The sequence below is a fragment of the Meleagris gallopavo genome, chromosome 3, assembly GCF_905368555.1.
Source record: "Meleagris gallopavo chromosome 3, MGAL_WU_HG_1.1, whole genome shotgun sequence".
Classification (NCBI taxonomy): Eukaryota; Metazoa; Chordata; class Aves; order Galliformes; family Phasianidae; genus Meleagris; species Meleagris gallopavo.
In genome coordinates, this window is record NC_139406.1 from 67,505,195 (window position 1) to 67,532,287 (window position 27,093).

Genomic DNA, 27,093 nt, shown 5'->3' on the forward strand with positions numbered 1-27,093 from the left:
GCCTGCATCAATCTCAGCTTTAAAATCTGTTTATAGCAATAGGCTTTAATTTTAAGCTCTATGTTAATACAAGACAAAAAAAGGTGCAGAAGGAGTATAAGCCTAGCTGTCTACATTGGCAACAAGCAAGCATAATATGCATGGTGCATAACATTCAAGAATACAGATGGCATCCAGGATGACAGTAAGTCTTGTGCACATGCAGCTGTCCTTTGCTGAGTTGAACACCAGACAACATGATTAAACAGTAATCAACAATATGCATTCTTTTCTTCAAGGTAAAATTCGAAATCAAAATTAGCAAAGAGAATTTACCACATTGTACATGGTTTAATCCACAGAAAATCCATTTTGAAGTATGTTACATGGTTTACGTAATTTAGTTATACCTGTAAAGTTATCACATTTTCTGACAAACAAATTTTCCTAGGAAATGTAACAAAAGATAGCATAAATCTTGTATTCTCAATCACACAAAGTTAATATCATTGCACTGTAAAGGCATAACCATGCTTGGAATAAAATCACATAGACATGAAATCATAGCATCACAGAATCACAGAATCACAGAATCATAGAATCATAGAATAGTTTGAATTGGATGGGATTTTAAAGATTATCTAGCCTTACACTAGGCAGGTTGCCCATCCAGCTTGGTCAAGGACACTGCCAAGGATGGGGCATCCACAGTTTCTTAGGGCAACCTGTACTATGCCTTCCACCCTCATACTAAAAAATTTCAAATTAATGTCAAATCTAAATCTACCCTCTTTTAGTTTAAAATTATGGCCTTTTGTCCTATTGTTTTGTCTGATGATGACTAGAGCTTGAGGCTGCTCCTGCCAGTATAAATTTCCATCTATCTACTAAGATAATACATTTTAATATACTGGAAGATATCTGAGTCTCGGAAGTGATCAGAAACAATGTATGAGTCAAAGACATGACAGTATGTATTCCACAGGGAGTGTTTAAGTCTTAGGGAGAAGAATACTTCCTAGGATATGAGCAAGCATTAGTAAATGGGTCATTCAAATACAAATTACGCTGAAAAAATCTATTAGCTAAGGAGCTATTATATTCGATCATAAATACAAAATTAAAAAAAAATCTCCATTTGTATTCATGTAAATATTTTTCTACATGTGGGAATTTACAATTACATCCAGGCATACATGAACTTCAAAATCAAGGCCTAAAATGACTTGATTCATTCAGTCTGAATGGCTACAGGTAAATGAAAATCTAACAGTAAAAAAAGCAAATAATGGATTAGCTCCAGTCTTTGCTCTATTGTCCTTGAAGTAACAATATTTTCTGCAATATTTCACTCTTCCTTGTCAAAACCCTCAGAAAGATTGGCTGAAACTATCTCAGGGACTCCCCTATTGTAGCATCCGATAGTATCCCCCTTCCATAGCATCCCAGAGCTACTTCATTAGCAGAGACAGTCTGCACAGCAGTGCACAGCACAGAAATGCTCAGCAGTCTCAGGAAAGGCTTTGAGCAGTCTGATTGTGAGCAGCAGTGGCATAAAGCAGTAGGCAAAGCATATTCCTCTAGACAGGCTTCCCAGAATAGCATCAACAAGCCAGATGAAGTTCAGTACCATTGGAGAAGAGGTAGAAAATGTAAGATGAAAATAACCTGCCTGCTCATTTTGAATAAAATACTGAAATATTTTAAGTCTGTCACACATATTAGGTAGCATATAACATTCTAATTGGATACACATTTTAGTACTGGAAGCACACATCTCTGTTCTTTTTACAAATGGTAGGAAATGATTTAGCATGCTGCTTCAAGGTTCTTTCTAGTTAAAAGTAGTGTAGTAGCATACAATATTTCATTCTTAATTCTCTTACACACACACAAAAAGTCTATCAATTTTTTCCTTATTTATTTCTGACTGATCATGTTGTAGCTGTGTAGCTCACCAGTAAGCCAGCCTGGAAACGTAAATTATAATAACATGAAAGAAAATGAAATGTTACAGAAATCTAAAGATTCTGGAGGAATTAGATGTGAAAGTTCCATGTTTCTCTTCTGAAAGCTGAACATATTCCTCTTTACCACAGTACAGAAGTTCACAAGTCATTTCTGTCTTCAGGAATCCTATTCCTGGAAAATTACTTATCTCTTCCTATAGCATTTGACAGAGTGATTTCTCTGAATACAAACTAATAATATTGCTCCCCAGAACTACAGTATTTAACAAATATCTCTTGATTGACATTCAATTGCAAGAAATGTCCAGCTTTCAGGCAGCAGAGTTACAGGCTGCATTCTCTTCAGCAAGCATACAATACACATTCAGTAGATTCTTAAATAATACCATGCCCATGCTTTTTAATTTTTTAATTTTGAAATAATAAAATAAAAATTCAGTCTTGTAAACAAGGCGCAAGATCTCAGTAAAAAAGAAGCAAAATATGAAGCATTTTCAGTATGGCTCAAGATGATAAGTTTCCAAAGTGGCTATTTTTAATTGATTTGGACAGATCAGCTTCCAACTAGTTGAAATACATAAAACTACAGTTATGTTTGTACACATCTAATTGTAAGAATGAAGGTTGAAGATTTTCAAAGGTTGTATCCTTAGATAACAGTTGGGAGCCAGTGTACCTAAAAAACTGAACATTCCCAGGAAACTGAAGTTCTCTGTAACTTTGGATGTTTCAGTTTCAGAACTAATGCCAGAACTATCATAAGTGACAAGATGTGAAATGCCAATAAAGGGCATAATGACAAATCCAGACATAAAATAAATGCTTCCAGTTTCATAAAAATAAAATCTGGTTATAATGAAGAATGTGAAGCTTTTTTAAAACAGCTCAGTGAAAGCTCTTTATTTAACTAAAATATAAATGTATTTGATATACATTTGATATAATGCCAAATATATCCTCAACAACTTTGAATAAAGTATTTGAACAAAACATTTGGAATTCGGAAGAAAAAAAATGTATGATTATTTTACATCAATAAGGTGAAACACCTACCTTTATACTTTATGCAAAATACATATGAGTCAAGTCTTCCCCAATTAGCAAGTTAAGAAGAGAGAATACAAAAAATTAAACACATAAGCTTGATTTGCAAAGCCGAAAATTTATGAGTAAATGACTAAATCATCATTTTTCCTTATATTCTTCAATCCTGCTCTGTAAAGTCAAAAAGAATTCGTTTTGCTAATATGTGTACTAGCTGTCCTTACCTTCTGCCATAGAAGAAAGTGTGAGGTTTTCATAGTAATGTATCTTTCCATATGGGTAACTAGACAAGAGTAAAAGTGAAAATGCGTGTAAATATAATAGCACTGCAATAGAAATAGGTTAATTCAGAAGTGCTTTAGTTTTAATAAGGATCTGAACTTGAATTCTGAATTGTTTGTTTCAAGTCACAGACAACATTCCATCTAAGAGGCAATGAAGTGTATCATGTTACTTCTGTTGTTGGTTACTAAAACTAAACAAATGAAGCCTGACATAGGGTATTCATTTATAACATGAAGGGTTACTTGCCACAAATCTGGAGGTACTTTCATCTAATTTTATGCATACAACTGTCTGAGTATGGCATTAACCAAAGCAATCTAAGAATAAATATTAACTATATTATTTTTTCACTGGAAGTATGTATATTCTATCAAAGTTTAAAAAACAATTTTTCCTTACTGTGCTTTCCCAAAGATTTCCTTAATAATAGCATTTGCTGCCCAGTTCTTTGGCACAAAGACTTTTATCAACCCTATTCATACTCAATACCTTAAAGAAAGAGACAGATGCTAATATCTGAACCGAGATGGGTGCTAACACAGCCACTAAATTTAAGACTGGTTTAAGATTAGGGGCTGTAACAAGTTTAGATAGGTCTCAAAAGTCAAAGAAAGATCTTTGTTGATATCCATGACTTAGCATTGTGCTCCTTATGAAACAAGAGTGTTGAGGCAAGCCCAGATAATAAGGTATATGGAATCACCTGACTTATTAGGCAGGCAGTCTAAGCTCCCTTTTATCACCAAAAATGGAAAAATGCATTTTCAGAGCACAGCTTTATAGACTGATTTTAAAGCTCTTCCACAAAATTTTATGAAGTGTGCCTAAGACTCCATTGACTCTATCAGCGGGATTTCTGTTAGTTGTAGCAGGAGACTGTGATGATTGGTTCAGAATGGAAGTCCCTGTATAATCAAGTGAATTTCTGATCGTCTGAGAAATGAACACAGGATTCTACTGATAGGTCATGAGGATTTACATATTATTCCTTTATACCTTAGAGTGGCTTATCTACCACTGTTCCTCTCAATATACTGTAAATTAACTAGACTGGCTGCTATGTGTAGTTCCAAATTTTTTTTTTCTGGTATGTCAGAAAAATTAACTGGAAGTCTTTTGCAGAATTTTTCTATCTCTGTGGTATTGCCCTTCCTAACAAATTGATGATCCATGCATCACAAACACTGTAATCCCGAAACTCTCAATGATTAGAAAAGGTACTCAGTATAGTCACACAAAAAATGTTCTGCCCTTGTGATGTTGCCTTCATACATGTCATACAAAAATATTTTTCCCCGTGATCTTACATTGAATGGAAGTTTCAGTAAATTTACATATTAACATCATTTCACTTAGAAGTAAATATTACATTTCCATTTTCTAATAGAAATTCTAGCTTTGTGTTGAGTTAAAATGACACAGAACAACCACCAAGTTTTACTGACTTAGCACTCTTCTTCGGTGGAGATCACTTCCACACTCCACAGATTCACTGTACAATATTATCAATAGATTTGTAGTGATTACTGTGTTACTATTCCATTTTAAACAGTAAGTAATGCAATACATGAAATTATTTACTGGAGAAAGGTGGGAAACGTTGCCACATAGAAAATATCCAACAGGTTCTAGCTCCACAGATAATTTTTAATGGTAAGATAAAAGTTTAAACAAAAAAGACGAAGAAAATCATAGGAGCAGAAATCTACTAGGAATCATAATTCGCAAAGGAAACATATATATTTATAAGACACATTTTATTTGTGTAAGGAATGCTTGCTGGATGAAAGTAAATAACTGAACATCTAAGAATTCTTAAATTAAGCTATGAGATAAAAAACAGTTTTAAAGTGCAAAGATTGAGCAATACATACTTCTGGAGTAATGACAACTCCAAAGTTACTAAAAGCTATTATCAATAGATATGGCAAATCTATTGCAGACAAAGCACAGCTGCTATATAAAAATCATGCTTGTGATTTATGCAGCAGCTCTATCTGCACAAAACTGAGCAAAAATTGAATAGAATTTGAAGATTTATTCCATACGGTGTTATTTCTTTAATAATTCATTTCAATCTCTGCAAGTTTTACTATACTGACACTAATAAATGAGAAGTTAGGAATAACAAACAACAACAAAAAACCAAGACAACATGACGTCAAAACATAATATCCTCTGGAAGGGACAGGCCACTTGGGGAGATTACAAGGAAGTTGCTGAGGCATGCAGGGAGGGAGTTAGGAAGGCAAAAGCCCAACTTGAACTCAGATTGGCCACTGAAGTAAAAGAGAATAAGAAATCCTTTTACAAATATATCAGTGGTAAGAGAAGAACCAAGGAAAATTTCTGTCCTTTACTTGATGCAGCGGGTCCACTGGGGGTAAGGAGATGTGACCACTGAGGATAAGGAGAAGTCTGAGGTCCTCAATGCCTTCTTTACATCTGCCTTTAATAGACAGTTCAGTTATCCTCAGGGCATTTTACACCCTGATCTGGAAATCTGGGATGCTACACAGAATGCACTCTGGTGGAGACGGTTAGGAAGTTCCTCCACCATCTGGACTGTCACAAGTCCATAGGACCAGATGGGCTCCATCCGAGGGTGCTGAGGGAGCTGGCGGGGGTGATTGCTGAGCTGCTCTCAGCCATCTACCTGCACACCTGGTTATCTGGAGAGGTCCCAGAGGATTGGAGGTTTGCTGATGTGACTCCCATCTACAAGGGTCGTAAGGAGGATCCATGGAACTACAGACCTCTTAGCCTAACCTCGGTACCGGGAAAAGTTATGGAGCAAATCATCTTGGGTGAGATCACACGGCATGTGCGTGGTGTCCAGGGGATCAGACCCAGCCAGCATGAGTTCATGAAAGGCAGGTCATGCTTGACCAACCTCATCTCCTTATATGACTGAGTGACCAGACTAGTAGACGAGGGAATGTCTGTTGTTGTAGTCTACCTAGACTTCAGCAAAGCCTTTGACATGGTCTCTCACAGTATTCTCCTGGGGAAATTGGCCTGGAGAGGTATACTTTTCTTTGGGTAAGGAACTGGCTAAAGGGCCGTGCCCAACGGGTAGTAGTTAATGGAATGAAGTCCAGCTGGCAACCTAAGTGGTGTCCCCCAGGGGTCTGTACTGGGGCATCTTGTTTAATATCTTTATTGATGATCTAGATGAAGGGATTGAGTGTACCATCAGTAAATTTGCAGGCAACACCAAGTTGGGAGGCCCTTCAGAAGGATCTGGATAGGCTGGATCACTGGGCTGAGGTGAATGGGATGAGGTTCAGCAAGGCCAAGTGTCAGGTCCTGCACTTTGGCCACAACAACCTCATACAGCGCTATAGGCTTGGGGACAAGTGGCTGGATGACTGTGAGGAAAGAGATCTGAGGGTGTTGGCTGATGCTCAGCTGAACATGAACCGACAGAGTGCCCAGGTGGCCATGAGGGCCAATGCCATTCTGGCCTGCATTAGAAATAGTGTGGCCAGCAGGAGCAGGGAGGTGATCATCCCCCAGTAATCAGCACTGGTGAGTCTGCACCACGAGTGTTGTGTTCAGTTTTGGGCCTCTCACAGCAAGAAAGACATTTAGGCCCTGGAACCTGTCCAGAGAAGAGCAACGAAACTGGTGAGGGGTCTGGAGCACAAGTCTTATGAGGAGCAGCTGAGGGTGCTGGGATTGTTCAGTCTGGAGAAGAGGAGGCTCAGGGGACGCCTCATTGGGAGACCTACAACTTCCTGAAGGGAGGTTGTGATGAGAAGGTGTTTGGCATCTTCTCCCAGGCAACAAATAGGACCTGAGAAAATGGCTGCAAGTTGTACCAGAGGAGGTTTAAATTACACATAAGGAAAAACTTTTTCTCTCAGAGAGTGGTCAGGCACTGGAATGGCCTGCCCAGGGAGGTGGTGGAGTCGCTGTCCCTGGCAGTGTTCAAGAGGCGTCTGGACCTTGTGATTCTATGATTCTATGATAACAATACATCTCAAGTTATTAACTGGGGAATAGTCCTCCTTAACCCTTTACATATTTTCCTGTGTGGGGATCCTCACGGTCCTGCATGCTTAAAAGCCCAACTCATATTCTAAAAAAGGACCTAATATTCCTAAACCTCCAGCAGCAAAAACCATCAGCTAAATTTTAGTGAAAAGTGATATTAAGCCTTGAGAATCTACCAGCCTGGAATGACATATAATGTGGAGATAAAGAGACAGTCATTTTCATCTCTACTCTCCATATTCATGCTGTAAAGTCTATACCAAGTAGAGTGCAAAGCAGTAACAGGAACATATCAATTTTCTATGGAAATTTTAATTCAAAATTCTCAATATTTACCTGCTCTGGAAAAAAGATATTTTTGTTTAATCATTCAAGAGTCAAGAGAAGAGGAGCTGGGGGAGCCCAAACATCAAAACAAAGCACAACCGCTTCTGTGTCAAGCTTAAATCCACAATGCTATTCTAAATAATAGTATTGTAAATAATAGTACTTCTTTTGATTGCAATCAAAAATACAAATTGCTGAATTATATTGTTTTATTTTTTATAATGCAAAATCTTTTCCCACGTTTGTCTGAAAATTAGCGGAATTCTACTCAAGATTTGGAGCAGTTTAAATCATCCGAACCTGCATACTTCTGCTGAATTTGTACTTGTTAAAACAGCTCTGCCACTTCTATTATTTTTAGATCTATCTTAAAGGAAGAGAAACTTGAGATATACAGAGAAATAGCTTGCCCTGAATGAGTCAGCATACAGACGTGGGAAAACAAGAAAATCTCCAGGGCTTTCCTTAAGAGCTCTGCTAGTGCCCTGCCCGCAGATTGCCTTTCTGCTGCAGCGGATCAGAGCAACGTGGCTTACCAATACTAAGCAGCTAAATAAATTAAATCCATTCAGGTATTCTGAGGTAATCTCCCTTGGGTCTCTGACAGAAATCTTGAAAATATCCCCAAGTTAAAATATGTGGTTAGCTTTGGTTCCTGGCTTTCCATTCATATATCATTAATTCTCAGGTTTCACACTTAAAAGAAGGAAAAAAGAAATTCAACATAATCAAGAAGTTAATTTTGGAGGAAATAAAGCTTGTTATGCTTCCAGTCCTATGAAGTGCCTTCTTTCCTTGTCTTTGTTGAATTTGCTTCGTTTGTTTGCCTTCATTTTATACATACTATCTAAGTGCTCTTATCTTAAGCTCTAGGCAACCTAGACATATAGTTAACATAGTGCATTATGCTGCAATCATATTTTCCTTAAAAGAGCAACAATTTTAACTCCCGCTAAAGATAACCAAATTAGAAAATCTTAATATTCCTAGCCTATAATATCTTCTTATATACTTTCCAAAGGTCCAAAGAAGAAAAACTTGCTGAACGTCTTAATGTCCTAGAGGTTTTTTCCTCAAGCTTTGGAACAGGTCCTGAAGAGATCAGGGAACTTCACAAAGACTGTCAAACTTTATTAAATTGAGAAAGATCTGCACAAAGGTATGTTACGGTCAAACATCATCAATTTTGAAAGGCAGTCAGGGATCTATCTGAGAAGTGACACTATGCTGGTCCAGAAAAGCGTTATGAATGCTCACTAAATAAACAAAGCTTACATCTCTTACATCTTCCAGTTCTAATAGCATAATGAATCAGATACAAGCAATACAACTTTGGAAGGATAAATGATTGTCTACCAAAGAAGGAAAGAAAAGATGTAGTGACTTTGCCAGTTGAAGTAAGCCAGTGTATACCCCCAGCTTTTTGCAAGGGAAAGTAAGAATAAATTTACAGTTAATATTGTCAGAGCAAATACAGCTAATCCTGGACTAATTGGAATATTTACAGATGTTTCTAGTAATAAAGACTATCAAACCTTTCCAGGTTATATAAGACCCAAGTGCTCTGTAAACTTCTGGAGTTTACTCCTGCAGCCAACCCTGTTTCAACTGAAGTGTAAGTTTTTGAGACAATTCCTGCTGAAAATCCTTGGCAGAATTTTACATAAGCTCAGGGTGACACCTGTCTTGTACACGAAGATCTCTTAAGGGCTCTTACATCTTTATGCCTATTTTTACCACATGCAGATATAAGATGAAGCCAGGAAGAGCTCTGATCTGATACAGCATGCCCAATCTGATTTTTTATTTTTTTATATTAAAAGTCCAGCGTAGGCATTAAAAGGAACAGAAAACTTGCAGAACAAACTGTAACGGAGAAAAAAAAAACTGCCAAATGAGTGAAATATGAAATAATCACAAGAAAGACTGTATGTGAAATTACATCCTGCAACTGAAAATACTGGAGTAAGCAATAGTGCTTTGATGTTCTAGATTTTCATCAAGATTAATCTAGACTTACGCACTTGATTTGATACTGCCTTAATTTCTGCCCATATAAAGACAGTGATGCAAAAGTTGTGGCTTCACTATAGTGAGAGGGGTTTTTTTTCTCAGTATCACCACACAAGTTGTACACAACAAGTAAAAAAAAGCTCTCACTGAAGTTCATATAAAGTCAAGTATTTTTTTACGATTTACCAATGAAACCAGTAATTCATTTTGTAAGGTAAGAAATAAAGAATATGAATTTACAAATATGACAACTCCTAAATGTATGGATTTCAGAAGAAAAAAATGCACTTTCTCTGTTTTTCAGCCTTCAAGCAGAAATCAAATTGCATTTTCTCTTTTCAATTTTAATTTGAGACTGTGCAACTGAATTGAAATTTCCCACTGTCCTTTGCTCAAAAATGAATTTTAATGGGGTAATGTTTATTCATGCTCTCTTCTAAAAACATGGAACAGTTATTCTGAAATGTCTAGAACACTGATCTTAGAATTTATCTCTTTTATATATTTTATGAAATGTTCCCTGTATACAAGGAGATTTATCTTCGTTGGTCCTACCACAGAATATCCAGCAAGACAAAATGAGTTATAAAAGAAGAGAATTCTGTCCCTGGAGTCCTACCGACTTCAGCAAAAGAATTCTGGGAACTGCTTTTCCCAAGCTAAGAATTTTTAGTTTAATAATGCCTCAAGTATGTTTTTGCAAAATGGAGCCCATTATAAAATAACAGAATCTCCCTGTGTTCCCCCTGCCCTTGCAGTACAGAAGGAAGATTTTCCAGTTGTGCGGTCATGACTTTAATTGCCTTCCCCGAGTTGAGGAGAACAAAATTAAATAAATATATTCAGAAATAGTGAGAAAGGAATATAAGTGGAGAGATTATTCTGGTTTTATATGGAGAAAGACTTTACCAAGTATAATGAAATGCATCAGAACTTTAGAAAAATACTTTTGTGTTTATAAAACAAGATGATTAACAAGTGTGCAAAACACAATTGACATACCTGGAAAGAGCAATTGTTTTTTCTTTGTTCTTTGGAAGTGAGATGGGGGGATTTCTTCTAAGCTTGTTTGGTTCATTAGGCATGCTGGAATTAATTTTCAGCTTTTTTCCCTCTCGCATTTCCTGATTATATAACAACATCTGTTTAACATGGACTTTTTATGTCAAATTAGCTTCAATATTTATTTTGCATTTGTAATCACCATTTGTCAAAATGCATTCTTGCACTTAAGGTCCAACTCTGCGCTCCAATTCTTGTGCAGTTATTCCCATTGACTTGATTTTTTATCAAATGAAGTTAACAGCTTTGTGTCAAGTTTAAAAGCAAAAAAAAAACACAAGTAATCTAATAAAACAGACAACAAATTATAAGAGAGTTAAAGATAGATTCCATTCCTTAATCTCACTTAAATTCACAATACATTCTTTCTTATTTTTTTTTTAAATTTTATTTATTGATCAGAATAAATAGAACAGGTACAAAAGCAAGCTGACTTGCAGCTGGACTGAATGAGTTGCTCTTTGGAGGTCACTGAGTAACCTATTCCACCATAAACAAGTTGAAAAACTGTAGCCAACATGTGAGATATCTTTGCTTTGTGGAACTGTGAAGAATCAGTGAAACTCTGGGAGCTGTGAACAAGCATGCAGATCTTTTTATCCTTCTGCAGTGCTAGCCTTGAGTTCGTATTACTTCCATCACTTAGTGAAAACTATAGAGAAAGATAACGTTGGGTCTCTTCTATTCCCCTCTACCTCCCATTGGAAGGTTAAAATATTTCATCTTTCTTTTTTCTCCTCTTCCATTTATCCTGTAGAAGGGAATTAGGCCAGCATTCCTGACACTGGGTAGACATGGGATTAAGGAGATTGTGTCAGTTGGAGAGAATGAAAACCAGATGTCTGAAGGGGAGGACTACGAGAAAGATGTGTGCCGCAGAGCAGAGAGAAATGGAGATGGAGTAAGCAAATGCACGGGAAGCCTCACACAACCAAGCTGACCAGGACAGTATCTACAGCAAGATTAAAATTATCTGATGCCTCTATCTAATGCTCTGGGTTCAAACATCCACATGACACACACATGTAATTCAGTGTTAAAAATAATGTTAGTCCTTTAAGGGACAGTCTCTTGAGTTTGGATGTATGTTTACTTACACTCTTTGATTTGCCTGGGCCTTTTACTGTTCTAATCCAGTGGCTGTATCATGTCTTCAAATACCACAGTGGGAGGGATTTTATAAATGCAAAGTATTTGTGACGAAATAAAATGAGCCTCTAAAAGTAGAACAGAAGTGACAGGAATTCCTTAGAAAATGTATGTTTGATCACTGTGCACTTCTCAATAATTCAGAAGAGTTGCACCTTCCCCCTTCAGAATGAATGTTCACCTCAAACTATTTTGCCTGGCTGCGTTACCACTGTGTGCTCTGTTACAACCAGGATTCTGCACAGAATAAAAAAAAATCTTTTTGGTTGACTCTTTATGTGATACCCATCAAGGAACCATAAAAAGAAACTAGATTTCCCCTGCATGTGCTTAACATTTATCTTTTTAATCTTATTTTCTGTCCCTTTCTTAACTGTTAGATAGGGAAGACAGAAGTACCATAACTGAAAGTCTGGAAAAAATTAGGAAGTCAAGGCTCTTTATAGAAAATCCTGACTGGTACTGCTCCCCTCAATAAGGTTTGACAAGAACCAGCTGAATGTATAGGGGACTGGCCAGCTGGAAAGTAAGGAGAATGGGGGGTTTTTCTTGCGTTGTTCTTTTGTTCTTTGTTGTTTTTCCCAACAGAATGCAGGAGCACAAAAGACAAGTTGTTCAAGTGCTAGTCAATAGAATTTTTCTTGTTCCAAAGGATCTCCGTTTCAGCTTCAGTCTTTATGATAGGTTTCTCTTTTCCAATTGTACTGCTGATGTTGCAGAAACACTGTCAAAATCACAACTGCACTGTGTTACTTCAGTCTTCTTCTTTAAAGGATCAACTGTAAATAAGTTCATTTATCTCATCTATAAATTTCTTTTCAGAATCAAAAACTCATCATTCACCTCAAATATTTTCTTTGCAGTCTCTTCTAAGGCACAGTGTCTGAAAAATATTGTTTTTCTAAATCACTTGAAGAAAAATTTGACTCCAACATTATATGTAATAAAAACGATTTTTAATCACAACTATCCAAGGACACACTGTTCTAAGAAAATACTTCATAAGAGGGCCATAAGAAATCCTGTCTTGCCTTCAGCAATGCGAAGAGTTGTATTTCAACTTACTGCTGAAATAAACCCAAACCTTCTAATGACTCCTCTCCCACTTTCCTTTTTTACTTTCCAGCAGTTTGTCCTGTTTTTTATTCTCTTTTGCTTCTCTCTTTAAATTGGAGAGATACAAATTTGAAGGGTGAACTACTCAGTGAATAAGGAATGGTTGCACAGTCACAGCCAGAGTGACTGTGGCCAATGGCTCTATATCCAGATGGAAGTCAGTAACAAGCAGTGTCCCCCAGGTATCTGTCTTGGGACCAGTACTCTTTAGCATCTTTATCACTGACATAGATAATGGGATTGAGTGCATTCTCAGAAAGTTTGTGAGTGGTGCAGTTGATACAGTAGGAGGAAGGGATATCATCTAGAGGGACCTTGATAAACTCTAGGGGTGGGCCCCTGTGAACCTAATGAGGTTCAACAAAGCAAAGTGCAAGGTTCAGCACTTGGGTCAAGGTAATCCCAGATATGTATACAAGCTGCGAGAAGAACTCCTTGAGAGCAGCTCTGATGGGAAGGACTTCGGGATACTGGTTGATGAAAAACATATCATGAGCAAGTGGTGTGCACATGCAGCCTAGAAAGCCAATGGTATTCTGCATTCCATTCCAATGGTGGCCAGGAGGGTAAGAGAGGTGATTGTTTGCCTCTATTCTGCCCTCATGAAGCGCCAACTGGAGAACTGAGTTCAAGTGTAGGGTTCCCAACAGAGTAAAGAAGTGGTGATTTTGGAGGGGGTCCAGAGGAGGGCCATGAAGATGATCCAAAGGCTGCAGCACCTCCCCTATGAACATAGGCTGAAGGATCTTGGCTTGTTTAGCCTGGAAAAGAGAAGGCTTCATGGAAACCTCATTGTGGCCTTCCAGTACTTAAAGGTAGATTATAAACATGAGGAAAATCAACTTTTCGCAAGCGTAGGTAGTAACAGGACAAGAGGAAATACTTTTAAACCAAAGGAGAGGAAATTTAGATTAGAAGTCAGAGGGAAATTTTTTACTGAGAGAGTGGTGAGGTCTGGAACAGGTTGCTCAAATTTGTTGCAGATGCCCGGACTGTTTAAGGCCAGGTTGAATGGATCTAGTGGCTGGAACCTTGCCAATGGCAAGGGGATTGTAACTTGATGATCCTTGAGGTTTGTTCCAACCCAAGCCATTCTATAATTCTGTGATTCTATGACATACAATCTCACACAGTAGTTATAAAAAAACTAAGTCTAACTCCAGCACATTAGGTCAAAAACCATAATGGTTTTGATCACCTTCTGCATGCTTTTATAGACATTAATCTATCACTACTATTCCCATTACCACACATTAATAAACAAGAGATACTACAAGAAGATGCAGTGGTCAAATTAATCTTGCTCATTAAAATTAGATCTACTTAGTTAATCCAGTCCATGAATCAAAGAGGGAAAAAATTGTAAAACAAATGTTTATAATGAGAGTACTACAATCAACACTTTTTGTCTACATAATCAGCATAGTTTCAACATAGTAATATTTATATGGTTGCATCTTTTTATAAAAAATGAAACTTTGGACAGAAATACAGAACTTCAACTGACTGAATCCCGTGTCCACTGGAAAGAAGTGAATTGTGTGAACTCTAGAGTAGTCAGCAATTATTAAACTAATTCATTTATTCAAGCATTTAAATATGCATGTAGGAAGTCTATTATATAAAAGTTTCTATTTTAATGGGTCTTTGTGTAGCCTCCCCACAACCAAAAAAAAGTTCCTTACAGTGGAAATGTCACGGTTCATCTCCTTCTCTCCTAATATTTTCCCCTCTCAAATCCAGTAATGCCATCATGAATGCCAAGATCTAAGAATTAGTAGTGTGTTAGAAACTAACAGTCTGTGAAAGTGAACTCAGTATAGAAGACGGTAAATACTTTACATAGGCTTAATAGATCATGTATAACACTGGAAAGCAAGACATTTCCTTTAATGAAACAACCCAAATTCTGCTTTCATTTACACCAGATCAAATACAATTTCAGTTATGGTGCTATACTATTTATCAAAATGCACTATAGCCAAATATTCAACATCAAATTTTGCAGAAGTAATAAAACCAAAGTTTACACATATGTCATTTTATGGATCAGTAGCTACCTCATTTTGAAAGATAAAATAAAGGGAATAAAAAAGTGGGTATAAGGAAGGAAGTGATTTACAGAACAGAAGAAATCCTTCTTCCCTTGTATTCAAGAGCTGATAGCAGTTGCACAGTTTGGTCAAAGTAAATGTACTGAAAAACTGTTTGAATGATTTATTCATATAAACTAGTGATTTTATGAAATATTTTTCATGATATTAAATTTCAGATGTTTGAGTACATATTCCTCCTGTCATAGATTCAGAACTTCACAACAAAATTAAGTCAACAAAATTCCAGCAATCTAAAACCATCCCACCAGAAGCAGAGGTTTACTGGTGTTTTCAAACACTTCTATCTTTATTTCCACACTAGAAGCTATCTAAAAGAAAGCATATTAAAGCATATTAAAGAAATTATTGTCCAATTTTGATATCTTTTGATATCTTTAAAACTATGCCAGTCAAGAAACACAAGCAGCTGCTTCTTTTCCGAACAGCTAAAAAATGTATGCATATCAAAACAACTATTAAAGTGTAAAAAGCAGAATATAAACAAACCTATATTTCATTAAATCTTTCTAAAAACTGAAGTCTGCATGAATAAGCCTGAACTCATTTATTCTTCTGCATAGTGCTCAGTTTCTCAGAGACTGTTCACTAAAGTCAGGAACTTCAAGCATTGATCTGTACATATCTGAGCTGTCTTTGATCATTCCTTCTTGTCACAAGCATACCCTGCACACAGAGGGAAGGCAATTACCTCATGAGAGACATCATTGGAAAGTTTTATATACCCCACTAATGCAGTTTATTGATTTATTGGTTCTTATTATCAGGAAAGTCTACCCTTTCTGTAAAACAAACAAACAAACCATAAATATATGTTATTTTGTATTTGTAGAAATGATAAATCAATATTATTATTAAAATCTACACTGAGTTGAAGTCTGAGCTTTTTGGTTTTGACCAATGAGCTTTCAAACATAGTTTGACTTTTACAAAGCCTAAATCCTGACTCTAGAGCTCTGAGCTTTTAAGCACTAATTTCAAAGATTAAATTTTAAGTTTTGACAGCGCCTTTGGACAAGTGAGGAGCTGGATGTGGCACTTTCTTCTCTGCCCTTCTGTAGAAGCTGTCATTTGTTGGCTCAGCTGAAGGAGTTCACATAAAGGAGAACTGGAACATTAGCACGTACAGGGAAGATTCCAAAAAGCAGCAGCATCTCTGCCACTGATCAGAAGTAAAGAAAAACATTCCTGTAGCATTACAAGCAATTGATGATTTAAATATGCAGACCTACAGAAAATACTAGCAAGATTTCTGTTCTCTTTCAAGACAGTTTGTCTCTTAACATACCCTTGCAGAGGTGCAGTGTTAACCAGAACATGTACATGTTCCCCCCTGACAAAACAAACTCAAACACACCTCTCCTTAAAAATGCTGACAATACCACACATAGTCCTACTATAAGGGTGGGTTCTCACAGGCAGCTAAGACTTCATCGTCTTTTATTTCCTCTGTCCTGCAAGGAAGGGAAACAGCAGTATTGTATGTTTTTCACATACCCGTTGTGGTGTGATGATACAGGTTTTGTCCTGGCTTCTGTCAAAATCACCTAGCTTCCAGCTTACTCCAACCCAAGTTCTCATAAAGGGAACCTAGCGTACTGCCAGTGCAGAAGACATTTAGCATAATATTGACATACTTAGTATGCATTTGTTGTCTTCAAGTTCCATGCATAGTACATAGCACAGTCTTATGCAAAGATGTGATTCCTATAATCTTAGACAGTGTCTAGCCAATATTCACAACAAAGCAGGAATAATGTAGAATTATCTTATTTAGAAAATACAGTTCATGTCTCTGAGAAGAATCACTATATTGTCTGTAGATCTCACATATAGATACTGAGAATTCGTATTTACAAACACAATATCTACCAGACCCAAGGTCCCTAGATTATCCCTGAGGAAGGAGTCTCCTGGGCTATGCATCCTTCCTGTTGGTACGTACTACTATTGCACTGTGTGTAACCCCAGATCCCTTAGTAGAAAAAAACTGAATACTGTAATATTTCCACTGTCATGAGTCTCTGCAAGTTGAGTTACAAAACAATGAAGAATCCATCTGGCTAGGCCACGTTTTTTTTTAACCAATGTGTATATCTCTTACAGGAGAGATTATGGTTCATTTGAGTATAGAAAACTGATCTGTGAAAATAGAGAGAAGCAATTGAACATCAGCTCCATGCTTTTTTCTTCATCCTGTTCCAATGATGTAAAAATTTTCCAGTCCCTCTAACATTTACCAGAAGATATTGGAATGTTATAGAAATGTATTGCATGTTTTTTTTGTGCAATGAAAATATACACAAATCTAATGACAGTAAAACCATCTTAAAGAATAACACATTAACAAAGGTGAGCTACTGAATTTGTTCGCATGAAAAGGACACATGCATTGTAAATCTCTCTTTCTCTGTAAAGACGCATTCATCAACGCATAAACTGCTAAAATTACTTGTGAAGCCAACTGATGTACGAGCCAGAGCCCTACCAGCACAGAAAAGACATTTACAGAGTGGTCTGTTCTCTATGCACGCTTACTTTGCATTCAGCCGATGGATATAGAGGGGATTGTATCTGACTGAACAAAGCTTTTTACTCACATTTATGCAGGCTCAAACTCTGGGAATTACAGAAACTCCTGAGACATACTTTATGATAGTTCCTTGTCTTTGGAAAGAGGAGACAATAGAGAGCTTTAGTCTTTGAACAGATTACAAAAGAAAATCTAAATATTTTAAGACATTCAGCTGCCACGGTAAGGAGTTACTGACTCATGAATCAAGTAAGAGGAAATTCCTTTTACTCTTCCATTTGGCAATTTGGTGGCTTACTGCTACACAACACAGAAACTACTGAGGTAACTTCCGTTCTTAACTTCTGTCTTCTTACCAGCTGTTGTTTCCTGACCAAGAATATTAAGATCCATGCATATTCTGAGAGAGTAAAAAATCTCAGCAGACACAGATGAATACCTCACATCCTGGTGACTTTCTCCTTCACCTTTCCAAAAATACCAACAGGCAATCTCTAGGGAATTATCTAGAAGAATATTATCACTGTGAAGCATACTTCATGTTTATTATCAAGTCAATATCCTACACAGCAGCGTTTATCATTTTAAAACTTTCACATTGTTTCTGTGATTACCAATTATTTTTTTTGTTGTTACTGTAATTTTGGATTTCAAATTTCCTTTCAATATTCACTTTACTAGAACTATGATCTGACCTAAAATTCATTCCTCCGACTTCAGACATTTTTCCAACCCAAGTCTTTCATCTAATTTTTTGGCACCTTTTACTTTCACAAATGCTTTTTCCGTATTTGTTTTGTATTTGTTTTCACGACACTTATTCCTGGCTTTAATTCCTTTCTCCTGCAGTTCTCACAGGTTTCACCTAAACACCCTGCATTTTCTCCCTAACCTTTATTTTCTCCTTCTCTCACAGAGAAAAAATTCAAAAAATGAAAAAACATACCTTCTAAATTATTTTTTTAGGTTATTTACTGGTTTATTATTCAAATTCAACATCTTCCCATCTTCCTCTACTCCTCAAACTTATTGGGATCTTCTTTTTTCTCTTTCTTTAAACAAACAAAACAATGCAGATTTCAGTATGATGATCTGGCATAAGAAAGTTACTATACTATCTACCAGATGATTGTTGCCACTAATGCTTCCAGCTAGTACCATCAATTCAGGCTTCTCAGTGTAACAGTGTTTATAATAGTATTTAGTGATCTTTATCAGCATACACCATTTAACAATTGATCTTACACAAACTAAAAATCAGATATGCAAATAAGCATATGCATTTATATTGTTGTATCTGAGGAACCTCCATCAGCAGAGATGGAGGGGAATAAGAGAGAAATAGCCATGAGTGAAACCTGGTTACCCCATCTAGATTGAACTCAAGAGAGGCAAGCCTGCTAGCAACTTAATTCCTTAAGTTAGGCTTCACCACCAAATAAACAGAACTAAATTAAAAAAATAAGGGATAAAAAAAAATACCACAATGAACCCTTTGTTCACTTTTTCCCCTCTCCTCCATTGTTATTTCCCCATCAAACTGCAAGTTCTTTTCGAAACAAGGAACTTCTCTTATATACTGATGAAGCTACAAGAGTATTTTCAGCTTTAAAAAGCAAATGGTAATTTTATTGTAAAAATTCCTCCCACCACTTGAAGCAGCAGTGAGGCCAAAATGGATCTCTACTGAGCTGGAAACCTTCCCCGCAAATTTTTAATAATATGAATAATGTTTACTTACGCAAGCTTTTACTATAAATCAATACTGCTACTTGCATGAAGATCAGTCAAATGAATGCTTGCAATAGAGAGACTCCTTGAAATCCTACAGACTGAAGCTATTTAAATTATACATTTTGTCACTGCGTATATATTTTGTATATGCACATTATTTTAACTCAAAAAGAAAATGTTTTGGCTGCTTATATTCAATTTGCTTTTCTACACTGATATATAACTACTTTGTAATTGGAAGATATTAATATTGGATAAAAATCACAGAATATGCTTCTTGCATGTAGACAATTACATGTTGACATGGGGTTGAAATGTGTTGCTGTGACAAATGAACATCATATTAACAGAGCAAAGATTTATTTGCTGTTACAAAATATATGGATGTTTATATTCTAATTACAATGGTAGACACTATCAATAATTAGTATTTCTAGCAGAATGCTTACATTATCAGCAGTACTATGTTTGGCAATCTTCAGACTGGTTCTTTTTTTTTTTTCTTCCCATTTCCTCCTGTCCTCTCAACCCTCTATTTTTGTCATTTGCATTCAAAAAATGGTCACCAGAACCCATTGGTTTCTTCTGGTTTTATATTATTCCTTTGAGCTGCAATGCAACTTCTTATCAGTAACACTATAAACCGAAAATACATACTCCCCTTTTGAACAGATGAGTAAGATAGACTGTAGAGGAGAGAGGAATATATGAATAGAAATGTATTTTGTTCCAACTTGCAGTCATGTTGTGGAATACAGAGGGAAAACATATTAAGCAAATGTGAGAAAGCAATAACATATCCAACAAAACAAATAAAAAACAACAACAAAACACACCAAAACTCAAAACAAAATAAATAACAAGAAATTATGCTATTAAGTTACTTTCTTATTTCTGTCTGACCCCTGTATAACTGATATCACTCAATTAGCATTTTCATAATACTGATTTAATGCTTCACTGTGGGATTGCTATGCTACTGGTTTTACCAATTACACTGCAGGTGACTCTCTTGATAAGGTAGATATTGGCTAAGACCTAACATTTCTGTGAAAATCTATAATTCTGCCTTGGGAGATCTATAATTGGTTCTCTTAAAAACCTCTATAACCAGGGCTATCAATAGTTGTTTTCCTCTCAAATCGCCCTGATACTTTCAGTTGTTTTTCCTATGCATATCTTCAACAACAAAGTTCTCTTACTGACTCCTTCCAAAGCTCTCTTATAGGCATTCATTTTTGATCCGAGTAGATCTACTGCTGAGAAAAATGCTGCATGTGAAGAGCTGCAAAAGCCACAGGAGAAATATTTTTTCTTTTAAATGAAATTCTAGAGAAAAACATCTCTAGAAATAACCTGTGGTGTCCTGCCTTCCTGACTTTGCTTTCATGTTGTGTTTTGTACTCCAATAGATTTGAAAATTATCTAAAAATTTTTATTGATATTATAAGGCATTTCCCAGTTTTATTAGGAAAATAGGATCTACAAATATTTTATTAGCAGTGAATACAGCACAAATAAGTTTGTGGCATCCTACAGAGTTAAGAGCTGGCATGCAGGCTTTCCTGACTTTGTCTATGTTTTAGATATATATATATATATATATATATATATATGTTTCTTCAAAGATCTATGTAGGGGTTTTGTATATGTTGTTTGTACTTGATTGTAACATAGAAAAAGTCTGTTCACATCAAACACAGTAATTATCACTTATTGGCATTTATGGAAAAAGAAAACATATTTGAAGAGTTTGGAAATGTAGACTGAGAGAGATTTGGGTTTAGAATTGTAAATGATTTGGAGTATTTAACTTAATTGTTAAGAAGTATTTTTACAGTTCATGACGACTATGTATTTCAGGCTGGATTGTGCCTTGGGCATTATTCTGTAATAGAAGTCATTTGTGATGTAAGCCAGGAGGAGGATCATTCCCAAGCATAGTTTTTCCAGGCTTCTTTTATGTTGGCTAGAGGGAAGGGAGTGTGACAATTGAGTCATTTTCAAGCTGCAAGGCACTCAAAAAGCTGCAGCAGGGCAGAGGTTTAGCTATATGAAAGAGCCAAACATGAAATCCAAAAAAATCTTAATGTAACCACATTGAGAAAGGGGGAAAAAGGGAAATGTGTCTCCCATATTCACAGGCTAAAGATTTACCTCAAAGGAACAACAGGATGCCATCCTAGAATGCAATACTTGATAAGTAGGAGATGAAGAAGAGGAACTGTGATCGTGAAAAAGTGTTTGTGACTTTCTGGACAGAAGTAAGAGAAATAAAATAAATTAATGAATGCTACTCACCATGTCAATATATGTTTTCAATATTACCAACCTCAGCTAACCTGATGTAATTAAATAGTACGTCTTCCCCTGTCTGCAGAAATTCTGCATTTGTGCAAGGCAGATGAGGTCAGAGTAAGACATGCCTCTATTATGAATTGCCTTTCCATTAAAAAAAATAGAAATTACATTAAATTTTATATAATTTTATTTTAAAGGGATCTTTCACCTGTATTTTGCCCAGAGGCAGACACTGAGTGCTTAGTGCTTTTACGTGATGTTTCCATTTCTCTCCAGGACAACACATGAATAAAACAAGATACACAAAATCCACTAGCCTCCAGCCATCCTGCAATGGACTGCGATCATGTCAGATCTCATTAGCTAGCTAAGATTAGCTCTTGTTAGTAACATGAACGGAGGGTCAAAGAAAGAAAATGGCAGAACAAGTTAAGTGATGCAGGTGCATCTATATATGTCTGCATGTGTATTTCCTGTATGCTAAAAGAAGGTGTTTATGAACAATGAAACTGTAATAACAATTTCATTTTTTGGGAAATGCCTGGATTGGAACTGGCTATGCAACCTTATTACACTTCATGATACAGAAGCATTATGACAAAGACCCGCTATTTTATCACGCATTCACTTATAATTCACATATAACCCTGCTTCCTGCAATAGTCAAGATGGAAAACACTGTCGTGCAGTAACGGAGGACATGTAGCTCACGTCCCAGTCACATCTCTGAAAAATGAAGTAGATAAAGGCAAAGAAGAACAAGAAAGATTTTAAGTTAAGGGATATGAATGCTTGGCTGGTAAAGTGAGCTCCACCTGAGACAAGTTACTGTTGGTGAATCACTTGAACTGGACTTATATTAATATAATCTGTTTTCTTCATATTATGGGTGCCCAATCTAAGCATATCTAAGCATGTGGGATCTGATCCCCAGAACTGAATGCTGTCCTTTTCTTTTGTTTCCACTACAGAATATTTCTCAGCTCAGAGGTCATTTTTTTAAGTCTCTCTGACTCCACTTCTCAAATTACCAGAATATTTTTTTTCTTCTGTTCTTCCTTTCTTCTCTCTTTCTCTTTTTAATCCCCTGCACCACAGATTCATTTATTCTTGAGTTACTACTTGTTCTTGCAAAGGTACACTTTTTGGTGTTGTGTCTGATTAATCCTATAAAAGATCTCTCAGCTCTCATTCTTCCATTCAACTACACATGCCAGCCATCAGCCATCACATACTTCTGGAAGACACAACACAAATATAATAAATAAAGAACCCTGAAAGTATGTTTTGAATTCTCCTTCTATGGACAGATCATCATACAGAAAATGAATGCATAAGAACAGATGGTACAGACCAGTGAATTTGATCATAAGCTGCCTTATCTCACACTGTTCCCAGGCTTACTTATTGCAAAGCTCACAAACCGAGACACACTCATTACAAGCTGTACTCGTTAATTAACCCTTCAGTGAAAAGAAGAAATTAAAAGAGCAAAGAGCAATAATTTTGAAACTCAGATAATGCTACAAAATTCTCACTGATTTTTATTGTAGATGTCTCTTTTGGTTTATTATGAAATAGGAAGTGAAAATAGTCCCTTTGAGAACACAAAGCTTGTTGCATACAGTATATGATTATTTCAAGAAGTACAGTACTCAAGAGTTGAAAGATGGAACATTCCACTGTACAAAGCATTCAATATTTGAAAACTCATCCCACTCAAAAACCCTTCTAACCTAACAACAGAAGTCAAAAAGGAGGCCATAGAAATGTTGAAGATTTCCTACTTTATTTTCCCATTCCCTTATATAGCAGGAACATTCAGATACTGTTTTCTCTACTTTAAACAGAGTGCCTTTGCTTCTGTCATTTATTACTGGACTTTTTTACCCAGATTGTGATCTTCTGTTTGGAAATTTTAGCTGAAAAGGTGGTAATAGAAGTGAGTTAGCCTTACTTTACAGATAAATACAGTGTTTTAAAAGTATTGTAAGTTGAAGGAGAAAAAAGTGCAGAATTTTGTGGAAACTAAAAATGATTCTGTAGAAAAAAGCAAGAAAAACAATGTTATTGTACAGAGGAAAACAGATGAAGGAAAAACCTTTCAAAAATACGTTTCAGTCTAAAGTAATAAGTCATATTTATCAAGATAGGCTGGAGTTGATTTTAAAAATGGAAAATAAATCAGTTTGATATTCTCTAAAGTAGCATTTCAATCATAGCAACAACAAAAAAACAACATTTAAATAATAGCTACCTATATTAATCTAAAAGTTTGGGAAATGCAAAGTTTTCTTTTAACCTAGTAGCTTGTCCAACGCTTCAAGTAATTCTTTCATTTAGCACTTATTGTTCAACAATTCGTCCCTTTCCTGTTGTCATGACAGATAAAAATGACAAAGTACAAAAGCTAGAAACAAAACCTTAGAACCCTATTGTTACACTGGGTGGTCTCAAAGGCATCACATATAAATTAGCCATTCAATTGGGATTAGATAGCTGAATCTGCAGAAGAGATCCAGATGATCAGAGGGCTGGAGCACCACTCCTACGAGGAAAGGTTGAGGGAACTGGGCTTGTTTAGCTTGGAGAAGAGAAGGCTCCGGGGAGACCTCATTGTGGCCTTCCAAGTACTTGAAGGGAGCATATAAACAGGAAGGGGAACGGCTGTTTACATGGGTGGATAGTGATAGGACAAGGGGGAATGGTTTTAAACTGAAACAGGGGAGGTTTAGGTTAGATAATAGGAGGAAGTTTTTTATACAGAGGGTGGTGACGCACTGGAATAGGTTGCCCAAGAAGGTTGTGGATGCCCCATCCCTGGAGGCATTCAAGGCCAGCCTGGTCTGGTGGTTGGTGACCCTGCACATAGCAGAGGGGTTAAAACTAGGTGATCATTGTGGTCCTTTTCAACCCAGGCCATTCTATGATTCTATGATTATTATTGATAGAATCAAATTTGAGTGAAAAGAGATCTTTAAAGATCCTCTAGTCCACCTCCCCTGCAGTGAACAGGGACACCTACAGCAAGGTCAGGTCCAGTCCAGGGACATTCCAGGTCATCCATTACATCTCTGGGCAACCTTTTCCAGTGCTTCACTACCCTTACTGTAAAAAGTTTCTTTCTTATATCCAGTCTAAATCTCTCCTCTTTTAGTTTGAAACCATTTCCCTTTATCTTATCATAATAGATCTTACTAAAGAGTTTATCTCCTCCTTTCTCGTAGACCCACTTTAGATACTGAAAGGCTCCTCTCAGGTCTCCCCGGAGCCTTCTCTCATCCAGGCTGAACAACCTCAGCTCTCTCAGGCAGTCCTCAGATTGCAGACTGAGTTATTATTACACATCAGTTATTGTATCATGATTGTTATTATCATTACTACTACTGCTGCTCTTGTATCCAGTAATATTTTAACTGACATCTACTAGTGCAATAGGAGAAGGTAGTAGTAACTGCTTGCAACTGGAGCTCAGGCTTGCAGGCTGCTGAGTCATGCTGATGGACCCTTGTAAAGCCAGTATGTTAGTGCTGGACTCCTACTAATTGTTAAGTGCCCGCCAAGAGAAGATGTTAAAAAATTATAAGTACAGTGAAAGTGGTGCTTAAAAAAAAAAAAAAAAAAAAAAAAAGAGAGAGAAGTGCGTGTCTCCAATACTAGCATCAGTTGAAAGGGAAGAAAATTGCCTAAGTAAAGTGAATACACAACAGCAGACTTGTTCTGAGAATATAGATGCTTCAGTGCAATCAAGAAAAACAGATTACAGTCAATGAGACAATCTTAGTATGTACTTATTTCTCCTCCTAAGGGGAGAGTGATACTGCAGAGGTGCAAGGAAGAGACGCGAAAGATTGGAACTGTAAGGAATGACTGCAAGAACAGTAAGCCCAGCATAAGCCACAGAGCATTGACTGTGAAGTGTCATGTTTCAGGAGCCTTAGGAGGTCTCTCTCTGCTGGTAACCAAAACAGAGGCAAAGAAGTGCTGGCTCATACCCTCTCCATCCAAAATTCTTGGTTACTTTTAAGGACAACTCTTAATCACTCTGCAGTGGAGCTCAGCTGCTGTCTTGCAGAAGGAAAATGGAAATCCTAAAAATAGCCAGCAGCCACTTTCTTTACATGTACTTAAGTAATATGCCCTGGAAATGATCTAAGTGGCACTCCTTTTCCTTCATTCTCAGCTGCATTCTTTTACACTACACTTTGTTGAGCAATGTGTTCAAGTTTCCCTCATTTTGGTCCAGCTGCTCTTGGAGGCAGCTTCAAGCAGAAGTAGCCAGAAAGTGCAGGCATTGATAAATAAAGGCTTCCTAGGATTCTGTGAAAATAGTATTCTTAAAAACTCTCATTTGGTTGTAACCTATTCCAAACACGTATTCCTGCCAAACTTCTTGCAGCTTTTACTCCCTGAAGCTTCCTTCACCTTAATGGATTGTAAGCAGAAAAGGTGACTCCTTAGGTATACCTAAAGTTAAGTCCTTAGAAACCCATTCATTTTCACAATATTTACAATGCTACTATACTGGGATGTAATCCTGTTACTTTTTCTGAGCCTAGATTCCATTCAGCTCTGTCTACAGAACTTGTACAAGCCCTTGCACCACACCTGCCCCCTAAGGCCACCTCTAAACCTTGCATCTTCCAGTTTACATCCAGATTTACCCACATACCAGGATGAATTTTTAAATCTCTTGCAGTATATCAAATAGATATCTACACATTTGTAATGAGAACATATGTATTTACCTTATTACTAGTTCTTGGAATCTAATAAGCAAACAATGCATAAAATATATTGTCAAAACGTATCTATCTGGTTTCCTATTTGTGTGCCAACTTTACACATACAAAATTTACAACGTTAGATTATTAAAATACCACTGTTTCACTTTTCTTCTTGTTACTTTTTCAGGAAGACGTGTGCTCAAAGTAACATAAACAAAGAAACGTGAAAAATCAGTAATAACACAGGGTTCTAATTTAGGCTTCAATTCTGCAAACATGTTTGGAAATTAAATATTGCTAAGCAAAACCTCAACTATTGGACTCTATTTTTTTATGCTGTACCTAATGCTGATCAAAACAGTGCACCTGCCTAAGAAATATACCTCCCACACCTGACAGCTCCAGATGTGACAATCCAGGATATCATAACAACGTGGCTGAATTCACTGCCATACATACACAAAATGCAGTCAAGTTGGTTAGCATTCATACTAAACACTTTTGTTTCTTGTACCTTTAAGGATTACCTGTTTTTTGTTGCTGTTTGTTTAAACCTTCTCAGAAGTATGGTCCAACTCCTGAGAGCCAAGCCTAGCAGAGAGAGAACAACTGGGATTGGTATGAAATGCCAAAACAAGCCTAGTGCCAAAATAGAAAACTAAACAAAAAGCAAGAAAGCATAACTGTTAATATAGTTTAGATTTTAAACTTTGTCCAGTTATCTTTTTCTGCTTCATAAA

General features: G+C 36.6%; 1 protein-coding gene across 12 annotated transcripts in view; it reads right to left on the reverse strand.

Annotated features, from left to right (window-relative positions):
• LOC146544758 (uncharacterized) overlaps positions 1–3,445 on the reverse strand; it is a 74,728-nt gene extending 71,283 nt beyond the window's left edge. For all 12 annotated transcript variants that reach the window (XR_014882605.1, XR_014882599.1, XR_014882604.1 and 9 more), the window contains exon 1: positions 3,218–3,445. The gene's annotated coding sequence lies outside the window, so the exon portion shown is untranslated. The remainder of the gene's footprint in view (positions 1–3,217) is intronic.
• Positions 3,446–27,093: the final 23,648 nt, after the last annotated feature.